General features: G+C 40.7%; 1 long non-coding RNA gene across 12 annotated transcripts in view; it reads left to right on the forward strand.

The window, feature by feature from the left end:
* Nucleotides 1–11,779, forward strand: part of LOC120501407 — a 41,527-nt gene extending 29,748 nt beyond the window's left edge. For 11 of the 12 annotated variants that reach the window (XR_005627283.1, XR_005627280.1, XR_005627279.1 and 8 more), the window contains 2 exons: nt 5,499–5,613; nt 10,999–11,779. This is a non-coding gene — a long non-coding RNA (uncharacterized LOC120501407). The remainder of the gene's footprint in view (nt 1–5,498; nt 5,614–10,998) is intronic. The other variant, XR_005627277.1, reaches the window with a different exon arrangement.
* Nucleotides 11,780–12,261: the final 482 nt, after the last annotated feature.

The raw sequence follows: 12,261 nt of genomic DNA on the forward strand, positions 1-12,261 counted from the left end.
AGTCTAAAGAATATTTCCTTTCCTTTCCTTTCCTTTCCTTTCCTTTCCTTTCCTTTCCTTTCCTTTTCCCCTAACTCCCTGTCTTCCTCTCTGTCTCATTCTCTCTCTCTTTATCTTTTCGCATATGTTGAAAAGAAACTTCCTGAAAAGTTTCCTGACACTCCATCAAAAAAATCACAGGGAGAATCCACTGGTCTTCTTTTCCCTGTTTCACTGTGCCCTGATATTTATCTCCTATCAGACTGTTGTACTGTCCCATGGAGACCACAGTTAACTTTGCCAGACTTGTATCAGTGACTCAGTCTGCCCTGGCCCCAAATCAGACTAGAAACAGGAATGTGAGTCCCCTAAATTAGAAATGATAAAATGATGAAAATGAAGAAAGGAAAAGGGTTAAAAATATTTATTTTGGGTAGGAGTCAGAAAAGCCTCTGACCTTGACCTCTTTGGTTACTGCAGAGGACACTGTACTCAACCCAGTTATGAGATACAGCTGAAATGCAATGTAAAAGTGATTCCAAATATCTGTTGCCAGGAAGCAGATGACACACTAAATTGCTCAGTAGATTGAGTACTTAATTCAGTGATTTCCTGCTGCAAGGGTTGCCAGTATACAGCCATTTTGTCTTTTTTGGCAAGGCAGCTGCTTTTGGACGGCTGTCTCCAGTAGTCTTTCCTATGCTTCCTGTTGTAGGAAGGCCTGTTTCCTGCCACAAGATTTCTGATTAGGCTCTGCACTATTTTTGTCTGCAAAATGCCTGTGTAGCAGGTTGCTTCTCTGCATTTGATACTGATTTGTGGGAAGTGAAGCCAGATCACAGTCTGGCCACAATAGAGCATCCAAATCCTTTGAGAAATCTAAAAAAAAATGCTGTCTCTCAACTGAAAAGAACTGATGCTTAATGTAACATTCAGAGGTACAATGGAGATCCAAGTATTTATTTTTGTAGTGAAGTTTCACTCTGTTTGTTTCTTTTGGTATTGGAAACCAGGGCCTATCAGCTTCACATTGTGTTTTTCAAAGCATCTTCGAAGGTTAGTTTTCCTCCTCTAATGTTCAGAGGATCTCCTGGTCCAGGTTCTCTGTACCTCTGTAGGGATAAAGATGTTTGCCATCTCCTGCTCAGTATATTGTAGACTTAATTTTTTTTTTCTGCTGGTGCGGGGGAGGGGGAAGAATAAAGTCCTTTTGATATGGGAGTGTGTGCTCAGTGTCAGGTATTAAAAAGGAGTAAAAAACCTTTTATCCCTCTCCTTAAGGCACAATACTGAGGTCTGAACAATCTGAGATAGTATTGCTCGAGTCTCTGAGATATTTCTACTACACAGTTACAAATAGCAAGAAATAAAAAAAGGCTTTGGCTTGACTGCTGATGGTAACATGGACATAGGAGGGGAATTGTAAAAAAAAATAATTTACTTTGAAATTTACTTTCATTCACACATTTTGTAAATATACTTTAGTCCCCCCATGTTGGAAAGTTTAGTCCATGGCTGGCCACAGGTACCCAAGTGCTGCAGCTGACTGCAGGATAAGGGTCCTTGATATCAAAGGCAGAGAGAAAACAGTTCAAGAGGGCTTTTTGTTTCTCTTATGAATTGCTCTTCAGTCCAGATCCTTCTTCTCTATGCAGTCATGCACGCCTGCTTGCTCTTAACCTCGTGTTTTCCATATTTTGATGTGAGGACATAGATGCTGACTTCATGACACTGGAGTTCATGTTGACTTGGCTTTCTAATGCAGGAAAGCAAGGTACTCTTTGCCCTCAGTTGCAGCACAGTGCATTCTTTCTCTAGGTTTCTTCCTTCTTCCAACCATTCACTTTTGTTTTTTGTTTGTTTTGATAGAATCATAGAATTGTTAAGGTTGGAAAAGACCTTCAAGGTCACTGGGTCCAGCCTTTGACCAAACACCACCATGCCAAATAAAGCATAGCAATAAGTGCCATGTCCACCCATTTCTTGAACACTTCCAGGGGTGATGACTCCAGTGCCTCTCTGGACAGCTTGTTCCCATGCTTAACTACCCTTTCAGTGAAAAAGCTCTTCCTGATGTCCAGACTGAAACTCCCCTGGAAGAGCTTAAAGCAGTTTCCTTGTCTTGTCACTGGTTGCCTGGCAGAAGATGCCCACCCAACCTGGCTACTACCTCCTTTCAGGCAGTTGTAGAGATTATTCAGATCCCTGGGAGCCTCCTTTTTCCCAGGCTAAACACCCCCCAGCTCCCTCAGCTGCTCCTCATATGATGTATTCTCTTGACCCTTCACCAGCTCCATTGCTTTTCTCTGGACTCACCCCAGCATCCCACTGTCATTCCTGTTGTGAGGGCCCCAGCTGGATGCAGGATTTGAGGTGTGGCCTCACCAGTGTGGAGTACAGGGGGACAATCTCTGCCCTGGTGCTGCTGGCAGCACTATTGCTGATCCAGGCCAAGATGACATTGGCCACCTGGGCACACGCTGGCTCGTGTTCAGCTGCTGCTGACCAGCACTCCCAGGTCCTTTTCCAAGGGGCAGCTTTCCAGCCACTCTTCCCACAGCCTGTAGTGCTGCACTGGGTTGTTGTGATCCAAGTGCAGGACCTGGCACTAGGCCTTGGCCCGTGGATCCAGCCTGTCCAGGTCCCTCTGCGCAGCCTTCCTGCCCTCCGGCAGATCAACACTCCTGAAGAACCTAGTATTGTCTTCTAATTTACTGAGGGTGCCCTCAATCCCCTTGTCCAAATCATTGATTAACGTATTAAATAGGCCTGTGCCCAATGCTGTTTGCTCATTATTATTTTTCTTCATCCTCTTATTGAGAATTCCAGCCTCTTTTTGCTTTGCCATACCTCATCTCCCTTCGTTTTCTAGCTCAGATGATGGAAAAATACAATTCTTTTCTGGGTGCAAACTTACATGAAAGAATTTTAAATTTTCTTCAAAAAAATATGAGGAAATTAACCTTAACAGTCCTTATCTGATATTTTAATAAATGAGAGGCTTAAGCAGAGGCCAAGAAATTTGAAGTGAATTTGAGACTGATCTAGACTGTTGTTGCTGTGGGAAATTGGTGCTGTTCTCTGGCCCTGGTGAAGCCCTGCCTTAATTTTAGCTTTCCTGAAGCCTTTATGATGTCTGCAGCATTGACTTAGACAGTTTTGTTGTTTAAATATAAATATTGTCTCTTGCACACCTTTGTTACTCCAACCTATTTTCGTCAAGAAAGGATTAGGTTGTGTTTCAGGACGGTCTAGTGCAGTCACAGCCTGAGAGTCCCCGTGTTGCTGTCAGGAGCACACAGACACAGAGCACGCACACTCAGTGATTTGTACTAACTGCTAGGATGCAGCCTTGTGGTTTTTCTCCACAAGTCCAAGCCTGTTGCTGCTCCTGCCTTTGCAGCTGTCTGAGGGCAGCATGACCTGGACTGCTAACAGCAGACGTTCTCAGCTGTGATAGTCTTTTAGTGAAAAGATGTTGTCTTTGTAATGTTGCAGCTGTCTGAGGGCAGCATGACCTGGACTGCTAACAGCAGACGTTCTCATCTGTGATAGTCTGTGATAGTATTTTAGTGAAAAGATGTTGTCTTTGTAATATAAATAAAATGCTTATACATTAGAGATTTGCATGTATATTCTTCTAGGATGAGGTTCCTTGAAAAAAGAGCTAAAAATATATGCAATAAATTACTCCAGGGAGTCAAAAGGTAAACAGCAACCTTCTTTGCCATATGTCGTAGCTATGAGCCCAATGTACTATATATGAAGAATACAATAAGGCCTCTGCATTTATTCTGGTATTTGGAAGAGCAGACCCCAAAAAGGGGTTCTAAGCTGTAAACTCTTAGATCAGCTGCAGAAGTCACTGTGCTTCCCGTCTGATAAATTAGAAATTACTTTCCTACTTTTTTCTGCTCTGATGTTCTAAAGTTCTGCTTTAATGGCAACATTGCTGAGGCAAAGGAGGTTGAGCATAAAGCATCCTTTTTGGTATGTTGCTAGTTTCTTGGACAGTTGGTATTTGTTACTGACTGGTCATGATTCCCACCTGCTTTCTTGTTATATCACTTATCCCCTGAATCATATCCCCTTGCCAGCTGTGCTTTGTGGGTTGTCAGAAATCCTGTAAAGTCTTTGTCCCTTCTCCCTCATCGACTCCAAAGGGAGAGTGCTCCATAGGCTTGGGAAATATGGGCATTGCTGTTGGGGGAGAGGAGCTGTCAGGGAATTTAGGGCATGTGTTTTTTTGAGCTACCAATGTGCTGTTAGCACACAAACATCAGGATATATGTTTTCCCAGCAAGAGCTGCGTGTTGTCCAGTTGATCCATCCTATACTAACTATATGAAGAAGGTTTTGAGCTACCAATGTGCTGTTAGCACACAAACATCAGGATATATGTTTTCCCACGCTGAGTAAGATTACTGACAGTAGCACAGACATTTCCCTTGTAAACTGAATGACTGTCATGGAGCTCAGAGGACTTCAGCAAAGTCCTCTTTGATATATAAAACCACAATAAGACAAAACTGGGAGAAACTAAACCAACAAAAGATTGAAGGGCCATGAACACTTATCTGGCTTGGGAAAAGTGTATTATGAAGAAGCCAGTTGTTCTTACTTGCCAGAGAGGAAGAAGGCAACAGGGTAAAATTGCTGAAATGACTTAGTGAAATTGTGAGAGGAAAAATACAGCCTCCTGAGTCAGCTGAGTGCTCTTGCTTGGGAGTACAGTCCTATACTAAGCAGCAATCAATATTTTCTGTTTGCTACCTTCCTATGCCTGTCTAATCTCTGCTGCTATCTTAGGTTTGGCTTTCATTTCCCCTCCTATCCATCTCTATTAACGTCACCAGCATCCACCTGCAGCTATGTCAATGTTAGCTCTAGCAGCAGTGTGCTCATTAGAGTAAACTACAAACTACCTGCTACACAGCCAAGGCCAGCTCTGCAAAAAATGTTAATCAGAAACACTTTAGGAGTCATGGATTTTATCCCCTGGTTCAGGAAAATGGATCAGTGGCTGCCTCCTAAGTGACCCATGACAAGACAGTTTGATAAGTGTCATCTCCTCACCTAAATTTTGACCTTTCATCTAAAGACAGAGTTAATACGTGAAGTGAGGTCAGTGTGACAGTGCAACAGCAGGGGTTTCCACTTTCTTTTTTAAATAAATGCAAGGCTGAAAGTTTCTGCCTTCTTCTCCACATGTCCTTCAGAACCACCAGTCTTGGAATTTCCTGCAGGTTTTTTTCTCCCTCCTGTTGCCTTCCTCCCTCTATACCCTCTGTTGCCTGACAACTCAGAGCTATTATGTCCTTATTTTGCCACAGCCCAGTCCTGACCTCTTGAAGAACAGATCATGATATTTGTGCTCTGTTTTTGATGTTGGTCACTGATACAGCCAAAGTAGGTCTCAGTTTGGGTGTGGGCTGATAGCACTGTGGCTACTTGGCACTAATTGTCCTGGTAGAAACTCATGCCATAGATATGAAATGGTGGATTCTGCTTTCACTTAGGAGATATGTTGTGCACAGCTGTGGTTGGTGAAGAACTTGTACACATGCTGGTGTTTTGCAGTAGCAAACAGGCAAAGGAATTGCAGCTGTTGCTTTGATTGACATGGCTAAACAGGTAGGTGTTTCTGTTTTCAATAACAAAATCCTGTGCAATTCAAAGACAAACTGATTTTCTGTGCTTCTGAGCAGAAATGACAACTGTATCTTTTCTGCTTCAGAGAAAATATTTTCTGTGGATCTCTAGATTCACAGTTGTATCCAAATTATGAGACTTCTACTATTTAACAGTAGCTTCTGGACTTGAATTTTATAACCTCTGTGCTGGAACAAAACAAGTTTAAAAAATTCCAATATTTGTAACAGAATGAATAAAAACTATAATTCCTTCTGCAAAACAAACAAACAAACAAACAAACCAAAACCACCTAAACCAAACAACCTTATCAATATTTTAAAGAATAAATGCAAAACAAGAACAAATATTTTGATGAAAAGAACATGCAAAACCATGTTGTGTTAATCAGTATTTTCTGCTTGCTGCCTTTGCAGACTTGGTACCTGCCAATATCTCAAGCTTTGCTTACATACACACTCTTACTCTTTCTCATTAACGTCACTAATGTCTACTTGAATTCCTTGCAAGCAGAAAGACAAAGTCAGTATGCACTGAGTGCAAAGAGTACTTGTCACCATGGCTAAGTGTTAACGTAAATCAGGAGAGTTAATATGTAAGCTTATCTGTTGGCTCCAAATGTGAATAAAGTCCTAGCTGAAATACTGCTGCAGATCAACTTGCCCACTTCTTGCATATTGCCAAAACACAGAGGAAGCAAAGAATTTTGCCACTTGATGCTATTTATTCTTTTTTTTCAATGAAAGGTCATGTATAACCCACATTGCTTTCTCTCTTCCTAGCCTTCAGAGGCTGAGGAGCTCTGGCAGTCACAGCAGAACAGGCATTTCTTCAGAAAAAGTAAAGAGGAAATCTTTTCTTGGGTATTAATGGGCTGCCAAAGGACAGCAGAGAAACCTGGATTGTAGGATAGCATATTGTAAATTGTGTGAGAGAGTTTATTCTTCTGTGCAGCCCACTGGGCTTTGAGAGTAGGAACATTTACTCCAAGAACTGACTTTAAGGGAATTGTATCACCCTTGATCACAGTGTGATGTGTTTCTTACTGGCCTCAATGTATGTCTTTAGAGACCTAAAAGTAAATATTTGTATGTATTTTATGTAATTATAACAGTGTCAGAACCTCAATTTCATTTTTTCCTCAAGAAAAAAAGCATTTTTTATAGCAGAAATCACAGGTCCTTTAAATATACGTTTCTGTTCTGGGTGCCATAATTAATAGTTGAGAACCCCTGTTATTAATGAACTGGGTGAAGCATCTAGTGCTGGGAGGCAGGGGAGGGAGGAAGCAATGCAGGCAGCACTGAAGCAGGGCAGTGAATGCTCAAGGGGCAGCTGCAGTGCCTACAAAGCATTTTAAAATGGGCCACAACAAAACCTGGGTACACAGGGCAGGCTAGGAACCCAGCGACACTCTTCAGCTCTGGCTTAAACAAATGGGAAGGGTTGGGAAAGATCATCTTCAGGTGGGAGAGAACACCTGGCAGATCCAGGGCTGCTGACATCAAGCTGTCTGTCAGGGTCAGCAGAGAGCTAGGAGAGGACACTGCTCCAGTAGCTCTGGAGAGGATGCTGTGACCTCTGGGGCTGCCTGCAGCTGAGGGAGCTGAACATGAACAAAACCTCAGGGTCTCAGACAGACTGGTGTGGCAAAGATCTGGCAGGACAGGACCAGACCTAGGAAATGCAAGATCTTTCTGCCCAGTTCTCTGGTTAGTTGTGACATAAATAATAGTTAGTGTAGGTATGATTAAAAAGTGGCATTTTAAAAAGGAATCCTGATGTGTAGATCAGAAAATGGCATTCAATTATTTTTGTTTTAAACATACTTTTTCTCCCATGGTACTTTTTTATCACTGCTAGGTAACTTATCACAGGCTTTCTGGTTGACACTGATATGTGTTTAATCAAGTCAAAGCATAATTTCAATGAATTTTAAACATCCTCTTTTTCTCTCTTTCTTCCTGGCCCTGTAAAAAGTTGCACAAAGATTACAGATCAACATAAGGAAAAGTGCAGGAAGATGTTCGATCCACTGTGAGCTAATGTTGAATGGTAGCTGAGTTTTTTAGAAATCAGGGGAGATTATATAGCTATTCACATAATTGATAATCTCCAGCTTTCCCTAGACCTGTGAAAAAAGATAGGTGCCCAGCATAACTTTTATTTCCTCTTTAGATGTAAATAAAAATAATGGTCTTGGTGATAAGGAACGTAAGTCTCCAGTGAGTAAATCTTAACAATGATGTTGTTCTGTTTGTACCATTAACTTTTGTCCTTCAGAGTTGTGCAACCAGTACTGGGACTCTGGCATTTCGATTTTGCATTGAAGCACTCATTCTCTTTTGCAAAACTTAGCTCACATTTAAAAGTGAATTAATTTTCTTCCAGTACCGCAATAAATCATCTTTCCCCAAACATCAATAAGCCAATGCTTTTTAAAGAGCAAAGAGAAATATTTATGACAGATCAAACAAAGAAAATGCTTAAAGATTAGAAAGTGAAACAGCTGGTTTAAGAATTTATAGTGACATACTTTTTGTATTTTTCTTGTTGTATCATGAATAATTGCTTATCCCCAAGGTGTGCGTGTTAGAAAGTTGGACAGTTATTTGGGGCCTTAAAGAAAAAGACAAACCATTCAAAGGTTCCTTGGGAGCTCTCCCAAGCCAGATGGGAGAGGTGTCTTCCCAACTCCTTTACACATAAAATAAAATCACATACTCTGATCCATGGCTAAATATACATGGACTTTAAATATTGTTTTAAAGCAGTGTGTGATTTGAGATCACTAGCTGGACTGCACTCTGGAAGAGAGTAAGAGTGTGACACAGTCACCTATCTTTCTCATCTCAAGGGGGACACTGAATTCTCAAAAGCAAAGATGGTGCTACTTCTTCCCAGCTGAAATGCCAGATACCAGTTTAACAGGATAGTAAACCAGTAGAGTCAAAGGCTTACCAGGACAACATCTGGGCCATTCATGAAATGCAGATAAAACCAGTGCCACACGATTCTGTTTCTTAGAGGAAGGCACTGCCACAAGATATATTCAGATGAGCTTTTTATTGCCTGTAACTCTGCCTTGGGTTATGTCACCCAAGCTGACAGGGAGCTTGAGCTGTTTTGTTTTTCAAATGACATCTCTAAGCACTAATTACATATTTTGCAAGCCATACATTATATTTCTAACTCTATGACTTGTGCTCTGTACGCAAATCTTAGAACTTACTCTACCTATGCCATACTTCTCCATCTTTGATCTGTCCAGGTTGCAACTCTCCACTCCCACAAAAAATTGTGTTGGCAGGAGGAAATGAGCATTTCTATCTTTTGGTCAGGGAGGTGTTTCTGAGGAATATGGGTGTAATGCAGTAGGAAAGTGGTTGGTTTGGCTTTTATTTGTTGTCCATGCAGCAGGATTGAGTCCATGTTGTGTTCCTTAAGCAGTGTAGTGTTCCACAATGTAGTGTAGATTTTGGGTATGGAATATAGAAAAGAGACAAACATAGGCAGGAAAGTTAATTCTGGTGACATGTGGGTCAGACTGCCACACACACATTGAATTTTACACACATGTGTATTTACATTTAAGCTGATTGCATGAAACATAACAAAACATATTACATGACACCCACAGGTATTATGTCACTCCAAGATTTAGCCAAAAGCAAGAAATATCTTCTGCACATATCCTGAAATCTTAAGAGAACGTTTTATTGTTCCAATCAAGCTACTAATTTTGATCTTTAAAAGCTGCTACATTATTGTTTTTCAGCTACTTTGTCTCTATGAAATCAGTATATGACAATGACAAGCATTGCTGATTTTATTGCCTCAGGACAGAGTTGACCACTCTCATCATAAAGAGTCAGTCTGGATTTCTTCTGTTGCTTGCAGCATTCCTTTTGCTGTTTATTCAGATATCAAAAATGAAAGAAGAGGGGCAAAGTATTAATTGCTTTCTGCACAGTTGGTAAGGAAGTACAAACAGCAAAAAGATCTTTCCCAGACATCCTGCTAGGTAATTGGCCACCCACAACTGCAGTCCTGCTTAAGGTCTTCCCTCCTACCTCTGTTGAATCAAAGAAACAGGACAGCAGGATGTGTATTTCTAGTTACAATCAACACAGTATCATCTCTGCTGCCAGTGAGAGGTAGAAACACATGGAAAACAACTTCTGCTCAGGCATTAGGCTCAGGCTGTAGTGCATAGGGTAAGCTGGAAGAAATATTTCTGTCTAGGACCTAGTGTCACTCTACTTGATGGAAACAGCTTCAGAACTTTATTGAGACTGCCTGCCTCATTGCACTCAGCACTCCCCATTAAATAAGGGGGAAGCAGACCTATTTGTACAGGAGGCCAAGGATTCAAAATCCAGCTGGGTATTAACAGCTATGCAAGTGGCTGACTGAATGACCTGTCTGGGAAAAGTAGAGGTTTCTGCTTCTAGCTGCTCCTTATTCCCCACTAAATGAAGTCTGAGGCATCCTTGTCACTTCATTTATTACACTTAGTCACCGTAGTAACCAATAAAGTTCAGACTAAATTCCATAGAACTGGTAAAACTTAAATGAAACAAAGAAAACAAAGAAATCCTTTGCATTCCAGATGCTTTACAGTTTCTGTGTGTTTGTAAAAGCAAAATAATCCCTTAACACTGAAAATAGTAGTTAAGACCTTTGCTTTAGTTTTGACCCAATCTGGAACATACTGTGATCATTCTGGGGTTACCCTTTTTTTTTGTTGTTTTTAACGAGTGTTCAGCAGTCCTACTTATGTACAATAAACAGTAGTGGTAGGTGCATTAAAAACCCAGGCATAGTTTCTGTCACAGGCCTTTTACAGCCTGAATTATAAAGGGAGGAGCAGACATGGAAGTACAGTTGAACAAACAAGTAGACACAGCAACTTCCTTTTATAGGCTATATAGTTTGCAAGAAAGGGTTTTCAGGAGAATCCTGAAGAGGGAAGATTTGCACAAGTTTGTGGGGTGATTTCCAAGATGTGGGAACAAGTTTGGAAACATAACTCCTAGGTGTCATAACCTGCTATATACAGTTTTTGAATAGAAGAGTCATCAAGTGAGTAATTAATGAGACATGGTCCTCAAGACAACTGTATCACACAAACACTGGGATGGGAAGTGTCCTCTTGAGGTCATCTAGTCTAAAACCCTGTTCAAGCAGAGTCAGTGAGAGTAGTTTTCTCAGGGTGATGTCCGGGTGGGTTTTGAACATCTCCGGGAATGTCTCCACAGGTTGCCTCCACCAGAGACAACCAGTTCAGACACAGAATAAGAAATTTTTTTCTAATGTTTGAATGAATTTTCTTGTATTTCATTATGTTTTCCTATCACTTGATAGTGCTGAGAAGAGTCTGAGAAGAGGTGTGATCGTCTGTGAAATGCTACAAAGATAAAAGAACATGTCTCTATTTCTATGTTAGAGGAAAAGGATGGTGAAATGTATTTCAGATGAACACAGGCTGTAGAACAGCAAGCTGTATGAATAGAAATGAGTGGAACAAGAAATACCTGTCCATGGCAGGATTCTAATGTGGGATGTGAAAACTACTGAGATGTGAGAACTCAGAAACTAAGAGGTTGGCTATGTGAATAGACTGAAAGACTATCCCTTAGGAAGCAGTCTGGAACACATGGCAGAAATGCATGTTAGCTTTTGATCAATCTGATATAAATCAAGTTGTGAATGAACTTGCATATTCTTCTGCTATGAAAAAAATCCACTATATAAACTGAAGATGGATGTTTGGATCCAGCTCCATGATCTGACATGGCAGAGCTGCAGGATCTCTGACATGCAGCATTGTCTTCAGTTCACTGACTGCTCACAGACCAAGTCACTTTGGCTTGCTGTTTCTAGCTTGCCAATGAATTGTTGCACTGCCTCTTGCATCAAAAACAGCCTGTGAGCATACTCTAGGAAACCAGATGCCTTCAGGTTACTTCCTTCCTATCCTGGGATGTGTGTCAGCTTCACGTGGTATACTTTAACATCTTGAACAACTGGGTGTATTAAAATCTGAGATAAATTTAAGATTAAACTAGCATCAACACTATTCATATATATGTATATGTATGTGTATGTCTGAGTATTTGTAAATATATACATACATGTTGATGAGTGTAACAACGTATTACATATTAAAATAACTTTTACATATTGAAATATATTTTTGAGATATTCTTATCTTGGTATTCATGAAACTCATTAGACTCTTTTGACATAATTTCTTTATTATCCTCACTCCCAAGTTGCTTTTAAATGCAACCTATTTTCTTTCTATACTGCTATTTAGCTGATTTATTATAACTCATCTTCTTTTTCCTGGAAGTTGCTGATCAAGGGCTAAAGTACTAAAAAAGGTGAAGGTAAGAATGTCTCCCCAACACAGGATTTCAGTCATTTTCTTTAAGTGATACTTTCATTGTAGACAACTTTCTGTGTTTGGAGAGACTTCACTAAAACCTTGGGGTCACCTAATTGGATGGAAGCCAAAAGGTCCCGCCTGGGCCATAAGGTAGAAAAGGAGAGGACAAAGAAACCACGAGGCTTTTGTGAAGGTGCTTCTACCAGGGGCAAACCACTGTACCTGAATCGGGTTTT

Source organism: Passer montanus, unplaced genomic scaffold, assembly GCF_014805655.1.
Source record: "Passer montanus isolate IOZ18808 unplaced genomic scaffold, ASM1480565v1 scaffold2, whole genome shotgun sequence".
Classification (NCBI taxonomy): Eukaryota; Metazoa; Chordata; class Aves; order Passeriformes; family Passeridae; genus Passer; species Passer montanus.